At 36.3% G+C, this 17,694-nt stretch overlaps 1 pseudogene; it reads left to right on the forward strand.

The window, feature by feature from the left end:
- LOC118836775 overlaps positions 1-17,694 on the forward strand; it is a 160,362-nt pseudogene that overhangs the window by 25,196 nt on the left and 117,472 nt on the right.

Consider the following 17,694-nt stretch of genomic DNA (forward strand, 5'->3'; position numbering starts at 1 on the left):
CCCACTACTAAAGACTGGGTCAAAATCCCTGTCCATCTGACTTGTCCAAGTCCTACATCCCCTTGAACCTAGAAGGGATGCCACTCCAGCTATATTTTTCCCATTAATAACTCACATACATGTGTAGCATCTAAATGTAGATAAATATTGTGGTATTGTATATGTGGTATAACATTTTACAATAACCTCATGTGGTAAGTAGTGCAAGTATTATACCCATTTTGTAGATAGGAAAACTGAAACTCAGAGTAATTGAGTGATTTGCACATAATAAATAACACAGCTAGGAAGTGAAGAAACTAGACCTATAGCCTAAGACTTCTGATTCAGTATCCACCACTTTTCCCACCTTGCCATGCAATATAGATGGATTTCATAGTAAATTATGTTATTATAAAATACATCTTTTTAGTACGAAAAATAGAAAACAGTTATCTGCTACAGAAAATAATCTCTAAGAACCTGCCTATTCTATTCCCAGGTTTTATTTGAGAATAATCTTGATTTGTTCATTGATTATTCTCATATGTATTTATACAGATGAGAAAACAGACACGAAACTTCTGCTTATTTCAGCTTCTCCATTGTTCTTTATTCCCCCCAGCAAATTATCTGTGATCTTTTTCCTTCTCTTGCTTCTTCTCCCTAAGACTCCTCTTTTTTATATTTCAAAATGCTATCCCTTATGTCCTATAAAATGGTCTTGTGTCCTTATTTTATGCTTGATCAGGTCCATCACTTTGCCTAACTTAATTTTCTGAATTATTATTTATCTAACTTTATATATCTAACTTTCTCAGTTAATACCTTGTGTGTTGAGGAAGTGTCATAATTCTAAGATTATTTGTCAATGAGGCAATATTCAAAATCATAGAATGAATACTTTTTAAATGCTCATAAAAGAAACATGATTACTTCAAAATCAACATTTGTGCTTTGAGTAAAATGATAACTAAATTCTTGTGAAGAAATATGTAGTTTCATCATTTGAGAAATAAGTGCCTGGACCATTTTTTTCTATAAAAGTTTTGTTGACCCAGTGTTATTGCAGACTATCCCAGGAGAACACCCATTCTTGTAGCTTCTAACATTCTGGAAAGACTTCAAGTACATGTCCTAGTAATCGACCATATCTGCTATCTTTTTTTATTTATTTATGTTCAGTTTTTAACATTAACTTCCATAAGATTTTGAGTTCTAAATTTTCTCTCACTCTTTCCTTTCTCCCTCCCCAAGATTGAAGGCTATCTGATAGAGGCTATATACATACATTCATATTAAACATATTTCCACATTAGTCACATTGTACAGAATAATTAGACCCAATGGGAGAATTCATGAGAAAGAAGAAACAGAGAGACAGAGAGAGAGAGAGAGAGAGAGAGAGAAACAGAGAGACAGAGAGAGACAGAGAGACAGAGACAGAGAGAGAGAGCAAATAGTATGCTTCAATCTTTGTTCCGAGTTCTTTTTCAGTATATGACTAGCATTTTCATCTTGAATCTTTTGGAATTGTCTTAGATCCTTGCACTGCTGAGAAGAGCTAAGTATATCAAAATTAGTCATTGTACAATGTTGCTATTACTGTGTACAATGTTCTCCTGGTTTTGCTTACTTCACTCAGCATCAGTTCATGTAAGTCTTTCCAGGTTTTTCTGAAGTCCATCTGCTCATCATTTCTTATGGAACAATAGTATTTCATTACCCTCATATACCACAACTTGTTCAGCCATTCTCCAGTTGATGGGCATCCCCTCAGTTTCCAATTCTTTGTCATCACAAAAAGAGCTGCTATAAATATTTTTGTACATATGGGTCCTTTTCCCATTTTTATGATCTCTTTCGGATACAGACCTAGAAGTGGTATTTCTGGGTCAAAGGGTATTCGCAGTTTTGTAGCCCTTTGAGCATAGTTCCAAAGTGCTCTCCAGAATGGTTGGATCAATTCACAACTCTACCAACAATGCATTAGTGTTCCAACTTTCCCACATCTCCAACATTTATCATTTTCTTGTTTTGTCAGATTGCATATCTGCTTTCTGAGGAGCAACCAAGCTAAGTTCAGAGAAACAAACCCAACACAGACGGGGAGCTAGATCATGAATTCTCTGTCTGTGGCAACCCATGAAACAAAGGAAAATACAAAATAGCCCCTAGTGCTGTGTAGTCACCTTCTGCTTGTGCAGATACAGAGACAGATAAAAATGGAAGCAGAGGATGTTAAATATCATGCAACTTTTAGACTATCTTTAAACTTTATCTAGGCAATCAAGACTCTAAATGCCAGATCCTTGTCTAGTGACCCTAAAATCCCTGGGGGGCTTATAGAGGAAGTAGAGATGGCAGCAAAGAGAACAAAGAAAGAAAAAAGTAGCAAGTACAATTGTGAAGACATTAGAAGGACTTTATTACATGAGATCTAAGGTAGGCAATGATAGCAAAGAAATAGGAACACATTTCAGACTTTATTGATCCTAAAAAAAAAAGTGACCAAGGAAACTTCAACACTTAACCTAAATTCCCACTCTCTAATTTATGCAAAATCCTTATGAGCTTTAACTATATACCATGTTCAATTCTGAACCACATCTTTTTTATTTCATAATTGACTGAAAGACATAGACAATAGAAGATCCTATTTTGTTCATTGTTTGTTAATTATGAAAAAAGCATTCATCTTGGCAGACCCAAACATGACTTTTTGTAACTGTTGTTTAGTTGTTTCAGTTGTGTTTGATGGTTTATGACCTAATTTGGGATTTTCTTGGCAAAGATACTGGTGCAGTTTGCCATTTCTTTCTCCAGCTCCTTTTTCTATTGAGGGAGCAGAGGCAAATAGAGTTAAGTTCCTTGCCCGGGGTCACAAAGCGAGTAAGTATCTGAGGCCAGATTTGAACTCAGGAAGATGAATCTTCCTGTCTCCCGGCCTTGCATTCTATCCACTATACCACCTAGCTGCCCTTTGCAGGTTTTTTTACAATAAGATATTTGATATACACATAGCTATATCACTCAAGATTCCTTAGAGGATGAAATAACAGAAATAACCCTGTTCAATGACATTTTGGTAATAAACATCAAGTGAGACATAAAACAGATAAATGCACTACAAAAAAATTCACCACTGTGATAGAGAAGACCAGGAGCAGAGTCTGGGCTTTGGAAAGATTCCTTATTGATGGTAAGCCTCCCCCCGCCACCCCCCGCCGATGCTTCTGTATCTAAATAATATTGCATAAAGCCTCACAATCTCACAGAGACTCACAAGAAGAAATATTAACCACATTTTGGTCTATCCATCCACACAGGAAAGATTAAATAGATGAAGATAGTATATCACCCAGATTTTAATATGAATTTGAATAGAAATTCTAAGGAACTTTTCTGGCTCTGGGACAGAAAGTACAGATAGGTAATGACCTAGGCTCAGAATTGAAAAGGAGGAGAGCAGGGTTGATCGCTTTCAAGATGTTAAAAAATACTTGTCATGACCCCCAAGCTTCTCATAATAGTGAAGACTCATTTTGTCACACTAACATTTTACCAGTGTTGTTGTATGGCAAGACCTGGGACACTACTACCTCCAAAGAGCAAAAGATGGTCATCACTGACAATTGATGGGGACAATGAAAAGGTGAATGGTAGGCATGACCAGCTAACAACATATCACCAATATAGAACTCTAAAGAATAATGGTAAAGGTTGACATCAGTGAATTATATGACAGAAGGGAAAAATGGGCTGGTAACATGGCAGGTAACATGAGGGCTGGCAGAGGGATGATCAGATTGCTCCATTGATTAACTTTGTAATATTGAAAGAAAGTAAGGAAGGCCTCCTGCATGATGACTGAACCTGCTTTTGAAAACTTTTACAAGGACAGAGATGAGTTGCGCAGGATGGGCAGATGTAGAAATGTTGTGATATCCACTGTAGGAGGAAACACAGGGATTGATAATATCACAGATCCCTTTAGATATTGGAATATTTTAAAGGAGTCATCAAGGTATTATACAATTGAAAACAATGTGCTGGTCACATAGTGAGTTGGAGGAACAACTGATGCATGGCCCAAGTGCTTCACGTTACCCTCAGGATGTTAGAGGTAATTGTGGAAGGCCTTCAACACATTGAGTGAGCCCCTTGTGGAGAATTTGTGAGAGAACATTGAATAAGGTTATAGTTGTGGATGTAGGAAACCCATGTTTATGAGACTGCAAATCCTTTAGATATTTGAGTATATTTTTAATATGTATAAAGTAATATTTGGTTGGAGATATTCTTTTTCATGTGTTAAAATCATGCATTGCTAGTGATGTTGTATGTCAATAATTATCCCCCTTCACTCATGAGCAGAAGATATACAAATCAGAGAGCAGTACTGTACCACTTCTTCCTATATTACTTAGACAATTTCTCAATCTATCTTCTGGTCCCTGTGTTCTGCATGCACAGCACACTTATGGAGTGATATGAATGCTATTTAAAGCAAGAAATAACCACTTCAATAATGTCTTCCTGTTTGTGTAATCGGAGACTTCATCTACAGCCTCATGTTGAGAAATATTTTAAAACTAAAGATGTGTACTGAGATAACTGTAGTTATATATAACTTGGGACATAATTTGTTTGTTTGTTTGCTTGCTTGTTTGTTTGTTTTGCAGTGAGTGGTCCTTTTGGGCTTGCCACCAAGAGAAATGAAAGTTTGTAATCCAGAAGTATGTAGCCAGTGGCTAATCTTGAGGGTATTTGGGAGCCAGGCCAATAGACCACTTTCTCTTAATGAGCACTAATTGAACAATGTGGCCAAAAACATCCCCCTCAGCCTGACAAAATGTGCTGAATTAATGGAACCAATTTATTGAGACATTCTTCTGGCCAACAATAGCTGCCCACAATTGCCTAGATCTTTTTATTCCTCCCCAGGCATCCCAGCTCATGATCCTAGGTTATATAAATAGAAATGCAATTGGTAGGTGACACAAGTAATTTCCTTTGTATTCTACAAAGGGTCAGATCCTTATGAGGGTAACTATGCCCACTTTCAGACTTTTAGTACTTGGGAGATTAGAAAATGTTGGACAAGGTTCAGAGGACAGCCACAAAGATAATTAAAGAGTTGAAAAATAGGACCTATGAGGAAACAGTAAAAAAATTGGTTCCATTTAGTGCTAGAAAGAGACAGCTGAGAAGTGACCCAATGATGGTATTCAAGTATAAGGAAGGTTATTTTTTAGAGGGCAGTGGCCAGCTGTTTTCAATATCCACTGAGGAGAGATTAAGAGAGAATGAGTTTAAATTTCAGTCAAAGAGAGAGAGGGAGAAAGCAAGAGCAAGAGCAATCAAACATATAAGTTCCAATAATTAATCTGGTTAGAAAGAAGCAAACTTCACTTACCCAGTAACTTCTCAATTTGAATTTTGAACAACTTCCAATGTGCCTTTATTATTCAATAATAGACAAAAGTAAATCAGAAAGGAAGAAATAAAAATACTGTCATGGTTGACGATTTCCTTCTTCAGCTCATTTGACAAATGAAGAACTGAGACAAAAGGATTAAGTGACATGCCCAGGGTCACATAGCTAGTACGTGTCTGAGGACACATTTGAACTCAGGAAGAGGAGTATTCCTGACTCCAAGCCTGGAGCTCTAATCACTATGCCACCTAGCTGCCCTACATTCTAGTAGCAGAAAAAATGAGAGAGACATATAACCACTCTTTCATGATATCCTTTCATTTGTCAACTTCTCTCCCACTAAATGTACATGTCCCCTGAAAATCTTTCCTTAATACAGTGCCTACCCCACAGTAATAAATGCTTATTGACTATCTATTTTCCCTTTACACTATCTCACAGTGCCTTCATTGGCTCCAATAGATTCAGTTATTGCTTCAGTCTAAATGACCTCTCTCTCCCTCTCTCTCTCTCTCTCTCATACATATATATATATATATGCAGATAGATATCTATAGCTATCTATCTATCTATCTATCTTCATTCTTGAACATCTCTACCTACCTATTTCATCAGCATCTCAAACATAAATGTGTCCTTATTAACTCCTTGCTTTATTTTTTTTTTATTTCACTAGATTTTATTTGGTTCAGGCCTGTGATTTTATAGTGTGTGGATTTTCCTGCCAATGGAGATTGGCAATGCATCTGTAATTTATAGTCTTATAGAGTTATCTGAAACACTGGGAGGTGGAGTGACTTGTAAACAGTTATAGAACTAGTATGAGTGGGAGGCAGAATTTGATCTCAAGTCTTTCTCACTTCAAGGTCAGCCCTCTCAAATCCCTTAATTCTGTTTATGATACCACTGTCTTGTGTTGACTGAGCTTAAATCCTTAGAGTCATTTTTGGTTCTTCCTTCGTTGTTACTCACTCTGCATTCAATCAGATGCTAAATTCTCTACCTCCATAAGGCATGTTTCATATGTCTTGTTCTCTCCGTGGACAATATCACCACCTATCATGTTCAGGCTCTCATCGGTTTTCGCCTGTAAGGATAGGTTGGTGCCAGATTGTAGATGGCCTTGAAAGGCAGGCTAACGAGTTTGCACTTTATCTTCTAGGAAATTAGGAATCATAGCAGTTGTTCAAGCAGAGGATTGACACTGTAACACTTTGTTCAGTTAAGCTAAGTTAGGTTCGGATTCAGATTCGCACTGGCAATAAAGCACACTCCTGAGAAAACATGGTTTTTATTGAAAGACAGGGGAGATACTCTAACAAACACAGTTAATACAACAAAGACAAAGACACAAAAAACATAGATTCATCACCTCTCAGGGGAACTCCAGCACTTAATCCTCCCAAAGCTGAGGGGGGTCCCAGTTTACACAGCCCAGCTCGATCAAGGCCCGAAAGGGAAACTGATCCCAGGAGGCTTCCTTTCCATAGTGAGATCCCCCACTAGCTTGTTCCATATGGGGACTTTTATAGCTTCCTCAACAAGAAGGGCCTACTGCTAAATGTCCTGGATGTTCCCCTCCAGAAGGGGCAGCCACTCCCCTCAGGAGGGGAAGATCTTGTCAGTCATTTTGTTTTTGAGAACTGGCTAGGTCTTCAAGAAGCAGTTTCGGAATTTCCTGTCCTTTGTCTTAAGAGTTACCTGTTCTTTGTTCGGGCCTATCTCCTAGTGGGGCCTATCTCCTAATGTATTCCATTCTTTTGCTTTGGGCCAATTCACAAGAGGGGAGTGTCTGAGAGGTCCATTCTTAAGGTTTATCAGTTGGAGGGATGTTTGATTCTTTATTCCAAGCTGGAAAGTCTAAAGGTCTTTGCAAGAAAGAAAGGGGAAAAGGAATGTCTGATATTCCAAACCAGAGAGTCTTGCAGGGAGGGAGGATGGGGGGAAGGAAGAAAAGCTGGGCTTATACTATAATATGGAAGATCTTCTATAATGATTTATCATTCACACTTGCATAAAAAGATAATGATTTTGACAAGTTTATCAATCAAGGATCAAATATTGAATGGATCCAATGGAAGCAGGGAGTAACTTGAACACTGTTACATGAGACATAAAAGTAAACTGAAGCACAAATTTCTAAGCATAATTACTTTATTAGCAAAGCTAGCAATTTGTCAATAAATGAGGGCAATGACTCTATAATAGGCAAAGACAAACACTGAGATCAGGCAGAGAGTTTTACACTCCAAAAAAGGGAAAAATGTAAGTAAGATGGTCACACTACGCAAATAATAATATGTAAATAAGGTAGTCATACTAAAAAGAAAAGAAGGAACTAATCCAGTTCCAAACTGGTTACAAAGAACTAAAACATGCCATTGGGAAACAGACATTACAATTAGGGAACTGGTTTCTGGGAATAAGGAACTATAATAAATATCTATAGGCAATCTGAGCACAAGAGTATATGATTACTAGAATTCAATCATCAGTAATTAAATTTAGTATCATGTGAAACTAACTCACATACAATAGGGAAACTTTAATTCCCACAGAATAGGGAAACTTGCAGAGCCACAAAGTTAGGCTGCCCAGCTCAGTTTTTCAGGAGCTAAGCTGTTACAAAAATAGGGAATTTAACCTCTTACAAATTCTTCTAGCACAATTTAAAGTTAATTTGATTAAGTCCTACCAAAGCTAAGTAAATGTATTTTAAAAATAAGCCTTATCACATAGTAAATGTATTAATTATGATTTCACAATTATCAATTCCACCCTTTGATCTTTTAAAAACTTGCTTTACATGGATCCCTTATCTATAATTAGCTAGATTGATAGATTGATATACAATCAGGACTAAGATAAGTATAATCAGGATCAACATAATCATGGTTCACAGTGAGAACTGTCATAAGTATTTTAGGCACAAACTTTAAAAAACAAACAAAAAAAAGCTTTAGCACAACTAATAACACAACAATTAATGCAAAGCCAAAATACAAGTATAAGGCTTAAAGTAATAAGAGTATATTTCATTATAGTAGCCACCTGCTTTAAACCAGGACAATAATCACAAAAACCAAGAGAGATCCAACCATGAATCATCATTATCTGTTACAAGAGTTATTTCATATGTTGCTAGCCTCTGATATGAAATGGCTTAAACTCTATGACACAGCAAATGTTCTTCAACTTCATGAAGACATTGAATAGTCAAAGGGCACTAGGACAAAGTCATAGGACTTTTCTACTAAAAGAGCAGGAGTTACTATGCCATAAGCCATGAAAGAGTTCCTGCCACAACAAGATCGAGTTAAGCAGAGTAATAGGCTACTGGGCCAGCAGAAGCACCAAGGGATTAGGTCAGAAATACAGAGGCCACTCCCTATAGTTCATGGATGAACAAAGTAAAAAATGTGTTGTAATCTGGAAGTCCTGAGGTTGGTACTGCTAATAAGCCTTTCTTGAGTTCTGCAAGGGCCTTAAGGTGTTCTGGTAAAACATGGACAAGTTCAGGAACAGAATCCTTAGCTAGAGAAACAAGATGCAGGAGACTACTGATGGTAATAGCCTGATACTCCCAGAGTGACATGAATCTGCTTCTTGGTCTTAGGGGCTGACATCTGTTGAAGAATCTGAAAGCATTTTGGAGAGACAGAATGAACTCCATCAGACAAAATGAGACCTAGATACTCAACCTGGGGTGTAACTAATGAACCTTAGATGTAGAGACCTTATAGCTACAGTAGAAGGCACTTGCTGTCGTCTTGGCAGATCTCAAGGTTAGGTGTCACTATGGGGAGGTCATCAACATATTAAACTAAAGTGGAACATTTTGAAAGTAATGGAAACCAAAATCTCCTGTAGAATCTGAGAAAATAGGATGGGGCTTTCAACATATTCTTGAGGTAGCCAAGACCTTGTTCACTTAGTTCTTTCAGGTAAAGGCAAACAGATAAACAGATACTGAGTAAATAGGTGAATATAAATACTAAAAAAAAGTCTGAGCATAGATCTATCACTGTAAAAAGGCAGCCTCATAAGAAATAGAAGAAAAAATTGTGACAAGGTTAGGAAAACGGGGTGTCTAGGGATACTGTAAGCATTAACAGTACATAAATCTTGCACAAAGTAAAAAATAGATTTGCCATCAGGTCCAGGGTTTTGTTTCTTCACAGGAAGGATAGGAATATTACAAGGAGATTTACCCAGAACAGTAATGCATTAGTCCCTCACAGAATCAATAATTGGTGAGATACTTATAATAGCATTTTTGAACAATTATATTGGGCCACAGATGGGAGAGGCCATCCCTTAATCCTGATGGAAACTGGGACTGCATATTTCAGTTAGGTCCAATTCCACAGAGAATATGGCCCATAGAGAATCAGGGATATAGGATAGGATGGCAGCATCATTCTTAGAAACCCAAGGGTTGAAACAGAAAACAAAGTGAGCGTATCTTCATCATCAACAGCATCTTAGAAAGCTATTAGCATAGGAGATAAAGGAAAGGTCCTCTGAGAGGTTCAAGGCTAGGGATTCATCATAATATGGTAGCTTTGAGCTTCCACACAAGATCTTCACCTGGAACTTTAACAGAAATATTGGGTATCAGTAGAAATGAACGTTTCACTGAGAGGGAGCCAATGGTGACCAATTGGGGAGGTAGTATGGGAATGTGTGCGTCTTTCTCCATCTACACCAGTAATTCTCTTAGGATCAACAATAAAACAGTTAGATTTTGACATTTACATCAAAACTAAAACCACATCTTCTATATCTATCAGACAGTCATAATGTGTAGTACCAATTAAGAGAGTAATAAGAGGTTCTCTAGCGTGGGGGCAAGGTAGAGACCGAGATGACTAGGGCAAGGATCTCAGCCCAGAAAAACTATTGCTAGAGGCTTTGGTTCTTGTGTCCTCCCCAACCCCCATCCCCACCCCTGTACCTTCCTGCTGTAAAGTTCCTCTGAGCTTGCCCAGGGTTAACTTGATTCTTCAAATCCCACTGTTTCATAGAGTTAGCTTGATTTATCAAATCCCACTGTTTTCTTTCAGCATTCACTAGCAATGTGGCCATTGCTCTGGTAGTAGTAATAATTGCATGACCTTCAATAGGCCAGAACCTCTTGGGCAGCAGCCAAGATGGTTTCAAAGTTTTGATTTTTCACTGATTAGCTGTCTGTCTTTATCTCTTCCCTCATATACATAATAGGTGATAGTTTTAAACTCATGTATGTTTTTCTCATGCCAACCAGGACATTGTTCATGAAAATAATTCTGAATAACTGGTTAGGATTGTTAACAAAAGCCAGATTAATATTCCTAGCATATCTTGGATTTAGTGCATCTGAGATTGCAAACCATTTGGTCATTTTGCTCAGTCTATCATGAAAACAGTTTGGAGTTTCATTCTTTTCCTGAATAGTTTCCTGAAATTTGCTCCAATTTTCAGCCTGCATAGCATGCCTCCATTCCTGCAAGTAAAACTTCCCTAGCTTGTCTTAGTCTATGATAGTGAGCAGTAAGATTGGAATCCCAATAGAAGTCCAACAAAGGCCAGTTGGGAAGGGGTACTAGTCCTAAAGGGACAGCCCCTCTCACTGGAGGATGTATTTTGCCTACTTATGTAACAGCTGTCTTTTCACCAAGGGAAAGTAGATTTCCATTAAATTCATTAGATCTTCCCAAGTAGGAGTGTATCCTCTATAAAAACTTGGAACTGGGCAATAACTGCTCCAGGATCTTCATCAAATTTAGGAGTATCTATCCACCAGGTGGATAGGTCAAAATGACAGGAAGGATGATCATTCCTAACAGGAACAAAGCTATCATTGTTCAGGACTGGGACCGTGTTTTTATGAAGAGAGAAAATAGCAGCATTCTGTCCTTCACCATTACCAGAATATAGAATTTTCCATGGAGCAGAGGCAGGGCAAGAAGGAGGAAAAGGAAGTGGGAGCATACATGGGATATAGAGTCAGATTTTGTTGGCATGAGTTATCAGATAAATCAGCCTAGCAGAACCAATAATTTATTTATTTTGGATACATTTGCTCAGTAGCCAGTCTTAACTTTCTTAATAAATCAAAAGCATTAAATTGGGGCTGGAAAAGATTATCACCTTGGAAAATATCATTATCATGAGCAAAGAAGAGAAAAAATACTGATATCCAAGGTGAGAAAGGTCCATGTGTAAATATTTTCCATGAGTATTGGGTTAGAAAGGGAACTGAGATTTTCAGAAATGATAAGACCCAAATAGCTTCTGGGGGAACAAAAGTGTCTTCTATTCACATAACTATAGCTAAATTTCTACAAGAAATTAAACTGATTAAATCATTATATTATCAACAATTCAGTCCAACTCCACAATTATTAAGCATCTAATATTTACAAGGTAAGATACCTAGTTGTACCAATTGAATTCACTCTGTTCAGTGCCCATAAAATTACACCTCTCACTCTGATCAGCCACCCTAGAAAGACATTCCATTGGGTAAAAGGATGCCTGGCAAGAACATGCATCGATCATAGGCTGGATGACCAGACACACACTCTATGAATGTCAACAATTATTCTGTCTCCTGATTAAATCGTTTCAGTGTTCGAGGGTTACTTGTCAGGGGATGATACATCCTTAAGCTATTACCCCAGTAATAGCCCAGGGAAAGTGCTCTCAGATTCATAGCATTCACTGACCATGGGGCCATAATTTTGACACACTCCCTAGTTCAGATATGACAATTTCAGCATCACTGGTACAGAAACGTAAACAAGGCCCTTATAGACATAGATGCCACAACTCCTTCAACAATATTTTCAAGGATAGCCCAACAGGAAAGCACCTAAATGCCTCAAAAAAGGCACATACCTTGCTTGATGCTACTGAATCAGCAGTGGAAGACTCACCTAAAACATATTTTGCAGCAGCCTCATCCTGCAAACTCTCAGCTATCAACAGACATCCTACCAAGTGAGTGCTTCACAAAATGTATCAGCTGTGTCGAATTTTAACAGGTAGAGTCTCTTTGGAGATGTAACTGGTAGTATGAATACAATAAAATTTATAAAAATGATACATTTTGCCTTAGCAATTCCATCATTAGGAATCATTAGGAATGTGTTTAAATGTTTTTCATAGCATTTGTAGCATTTTCCTAGCAATTTTGTAGCATTATAAGCAATTAAAGATAAAACTGCAAGCAAATTGAATGTCTAGCAAAGGGGAATGGTTAGATAAATTGAAGTACCTTAATATAACATCATAGGTTTCAAGTTGAGAAGGAACTTACACATAATCAAGTCCAAGCTTCTTTCTTTAGAGATGAGGATACTGAGGCCCAGACAAGGTAAATGAATTGCAGAAGGTCATACGGGTAATAAGTGATGGCACTGGAATTTGAACTCATGTCCTTTGGCATCAAGTCAAGGCAATTAAGATGGGGAAATTTAAAAGAACACACACACATACACACAATTTTTGTGAAATAATGCAATGAATGGAGTTCACTAGGATTCTGTAAATGAATGAATGAAAAGTGAATGAAAATTTTCAACAACTCCTGAAGGAAACTCAGAGGGAGAAGCAGGGAAATAATTACAATACTTTAAACACCAAAATTTGGGACTGGATCTAAGAGAAAAAGGAGGTCAACTTTGTTGTTTTGTTTGTTTGTTTTTTGCTTTTAATTATTTAAAAATTATCATTGTTTTAGCTATTAGCCTTTTATGGGAATGTAATTAAATTGGTGAATGAAGATGAGTGCTCTGATCTGAGGAATGGTTTGCTAAGAATGCTAGGAAACCAGATAGACTTCTATATGCTGCATTATTTTATTATACATTTTGTAGCATTGAAGCTAAAGAAACAAAATCTGGATACACTAGCCTGTGATAATTCTTTCTACTTTTCTCTCTTTCCTTCCTTTTTTTTTTTTGAAAAAAGAAGAAACAATCAACAAAAAACACCAAAAACAGACTCAAGCTACTCAGTAGTCAACATAGAAACAAAAGGATTTCTTTAAAAACATGGTTTAGTAAATTTTTAAAAATTAATTTGTACCTACCCATTATCTTCTGATTATGATTGTTATAAACAATTACCAGGAAAGAACTGTAAATGGTTATTTCTTCTTTATAAAGAGGGACTAGTGGTGTGGTTTCAGTACTGTAGGGAACTCCCAGCTATGAAAACTCCCTCTAACATAGCCAAGATGTTTCAGAGACAGCCCTTGAACCCAGGCCATCCTTGCTCCAAGACTATATACTACAACACACTGCCTCTTTCTTCTTTAATGTGACAATATACATATAAATGATTTCTTAGAAAATATACAGTCACCATGAGATTTGAAGGCTAATAAGAGAACCAGCGAAAATACACAATGAACTTATAGAGAAGTTATCAGAAATAACAAATAGTATATAGATTTTTTTTTTCTGGAAGAACTAAGTGAGTCCAGATGGACCAGCTGAGCAGCTTTGAGGTTGAGTTAAAAATAGGTGGCTAATAAATAGGGCAGAGAGAAAGATATTTGTTTTTGGGATAAATTAAAGTGGGAGGTGAAAATCAACCAAAAACAAATCCAAATTTAGTGTGGTTAATATAAAGGAAAAATACAGTGATAATCTCTTGCTCTTAGTATGATTGACCCAAATCATAATTCTCTCAAATGATTTTCTTCATGTGAATTCTCCTGTGCAATTCTACATTTGCAATATGTTACAGCAGGTCCATATCTAGGCTAGACTTCATGTATACTTTGATACTAAATTTGGAGATTATCCAAAGAAATGAAAAAAAGGAAATAATTATTTAAAATATGATCAATGCAACCATCTATTAGAAAAATTCCTTAATATTTACATATAATGAATGAGAGATATTTAAGCATCATTATTGATTTTCATTGTTTAGTAGATGTTAGGAGAGAGAAAAATTTATTAGCTTTATTTGTCAAAACTTGTGAGAAAAGGATGTCTTCTGATGTGCCTTCCAATTCCAAAATTCCGTGGTTCCAATGAGTTGAACTGTCATTTTATAAGATGATTCCAAGTTTCACACATCCAGACATAGTCCCTCTCTTTAGCTAATGTTGACATGGACCCTTGAAACAGATATAACTTGACTGCTACCTAGCACTCAAAGAGGCAACTTCTATACAGGTAGCCTTTATAAAATTACCTTTTCCTCCTCTTCAGGGCACAGATCTTTTGTGGGGAGTGGTTCAAAGTGAATCTCCCAGGATGGGTTGTGATCTTCATCATAGATCTCCTATATTATATTTCTCCAAAAAGCTGTCCAAATTTCTAACATCTTTATTGCTGAGAACATCACCAGCCTTCTAGTCCATCAAGTTCCCAATCTATATGTCACCTAAGATCTCCCTCAATACATATATCCACTCAATTGCCAAATCTTATCATTTCTGTACCTACAACTTCTTTTGCATCTGTCCCCTTCTTGCATATAAGCCACCACCCTAAGTCAAACCCTTATCACCTCTCACCTGGTCTATTGCAATTACATTCTAATTAATTTTCTAGCCTCAAGCCTCTCCCTACTCCAATCCATTATACATAAAACTGCCAATGTGACTTCATATAATGTAGATTTCACCATGTCACCTCTCCCAACCACTCCAATGACTCCAATGGCTACTTGTTAACTCTGGAGTCAAAATCAATTCATCATCATTTCATCTTTTTTTTCCAAAAAAAATCCATTTTGCATAAGTTCTTTATGTATATAGTTATTAATACATGTATATAATTTATAAATAAGTAAATTACATATTTCAGGGCTATTGCATGATTTTAGAATATATTTATTTATTTTACTGATGCTTTTTTGCAAACAAAAAAAAACCTGAGACCACAATTGACTGTCGCAAAGGACATTGTGTCTAAGAAAATAGAGCACTTAATTTGGAGTCTTGGAGACCTAGATACAAATTTTGCCATTATTACTACTTTTATGGTGCTGGACAAGCCATTTAACTCCTACATAGCTCAGGAAACTTTTTAAGATTTATTTCCTAAGTCATAGATGGGTTGGGATAAGCATTGTCAGGGAAAGTTTTTACGTGGCTAACAAAATCCTAGATCCTTCTCTGAACACATTTTAATATTGGGTCAAGTCTTTGAAGATGAAAAGTCTAATGCTTGAATATAGTTAGAAATAAATACATTAACATACCACTTAGTTACTAATAAATAATTCATCAAAGGGGCAAATTGCTAAATGATAGACTTGATAATTTGTTGAAAAAAATATACTTACAAATTATATAACTTACATTGAGAGTAACTCAAGCAACCTTTCCTACCTAGCTCCCCCCTAAAGGCCTAAAGTAAGGCAACCATGAATTCAAGGACATTGGATTGTGGGTTAGAATGCCAAAGAAAAGGACATCTATGTCTGTGTAAAATACCTTATAAACTTGGAAATTACCTAAAAATGTAATTTACCATTACTTTAATTTAATAGTGTAACAGGGAGAAGTAGAACGGATTTTTAGAAATGTAAATACCTGATGACAAGCTAATGATGAGGTTGTTTACAAAATTTTCGCATGGGTAGTCTGCCCTCTCTAGGTATCCCATATGTTTGTCAGTTAATAAAAAATACATATACTGTTTACCAACCTATAACTCACATATGCTTATCTTAATATTTAGAAATGTTATAAGAAGCAAGTAATAAAACATTTCATCACAAGATGGTGGCCTAATACAAATTGGAGTCAGTTATGCTTAGGCAACCAATATTCTCACCATACCAGGTACAAGGGAAGCTATCAGGGACACCCCATAAGAGATCTTACCTCCCTATAAGTTGACATACATCCATTGATGACTAATTTTTGAGTCTACCCTTTCAATCAGTTCTAAACCTATTTAGCTGGAATGTCAGAGAGCCCTTATCTGTTTTCCCTAAAATGGTAGAAAGGGAGACTTTGTTTAATTCTTTGATTAAATTTTCGTTACCTACAGTCTATGTTATCTAATGTTTAACCTAAAACTTTTTTGAGAGAAAACTAAATTAAATAAACATTTAAGTGCCCAATATATTTTGTTCAGCAGTATGTTAGAAAAAGCAAAGATGAAAAATAGCACAATGCCTACTGTCAAGTAATATGCATTGCAGTGGAGGAGAAAAAATAAACTATGTATACAAAAAACTATAATACACATTAGAATATGATTAAATACAAGGCAGTTAGCTACTCATATTCTTTGTACAAAGTGGATGAGGTCTCTATTTCAACAGTGTGGACTTAAGGAATCAATTGAAAATCATTTATTAAGTGCCAACTATGTGCCAATCATTGCGCTAAAGATACAAAGAATAATTCAGTCCTTCACTGAAAGGAGTTTATGTTCTAATGAAAATATTGTTCTTGTGCATTTTGAGTACCTACCTACAAACATCATCCATATGTCACACCAAATGCAAGGTTTATTGTCAAAGACCTTATACGCTATTGCAGAAATAGTTGAATAGTACTTGTAAAATTATTTTATAGGTATATGTGGTCGATTTTCCTTTATGATGCAAAAGAATTGCTTGAAAAATTTATTTTACAGGTGATATTACTATTTTAGTAGGTAATAATAATGATGATGATATTATATTTGATTTTTTTGCCAGACCTGGTATTTCATTGGCATAAGGAACTCCCAAAGAGGGAATTCCCTCTGATTCCCTGGTACCTGCTCCATAAATTATCATTTTAGTGAGTTGCTTAGGGTTCTTATTAGGAACTTCACCAGCCAACAGAGATGAAAATTGAACCCAGGTCTTCATGACTCTGAGGCCAACTCTCTATCATTCCACACTGCTTCTCAGATATAATTCTCTATACAATCAAATTTTATAGGAATAGGGATGAGATCTGGTGATTTCATGGGTATAGGTAACTTCTTAGTGAGCTAACTCCTTAAACAACAAATACAATTTCCTAGAGCACTAAGATATAAAGTGATTTGACCAGGGGTATGGTTAAAAAAAACCAAACAAAATTCTTTGACACATAAGATCTCGTTTGATACTTCCAATAATCCTATGATTTAGTCAGGGTAGAAACTCCATCCTAGTTTTGTCTATGATAAAACTGAGGCTAACATGACTTACTCAAAATCACATGGTTATATATTTTAGAGCAATGAATAACACTTTTGACTGCCTTACATATTTTAAAAATCCTTTTCATTGGTATCATTCAATATATCTCTTTTTGGATTGCCTACTTTTAATGGATT

The sequence above is a fragment of the Trichosurus vulpecula genome, chromosome 1 (genome assembly GCF_011100635.1).
Source record: "Trichosurus vulpecula isolate mTriVul1 chromosome 1, mTriVul1.pri, whole genome shotgun sequence".
NCBI lineage: Eukaryota > Metazoa > Chordata > Mammalia > Diprotodontia > Phalangeridae > Trichosurus > Trichosurus vulpecula.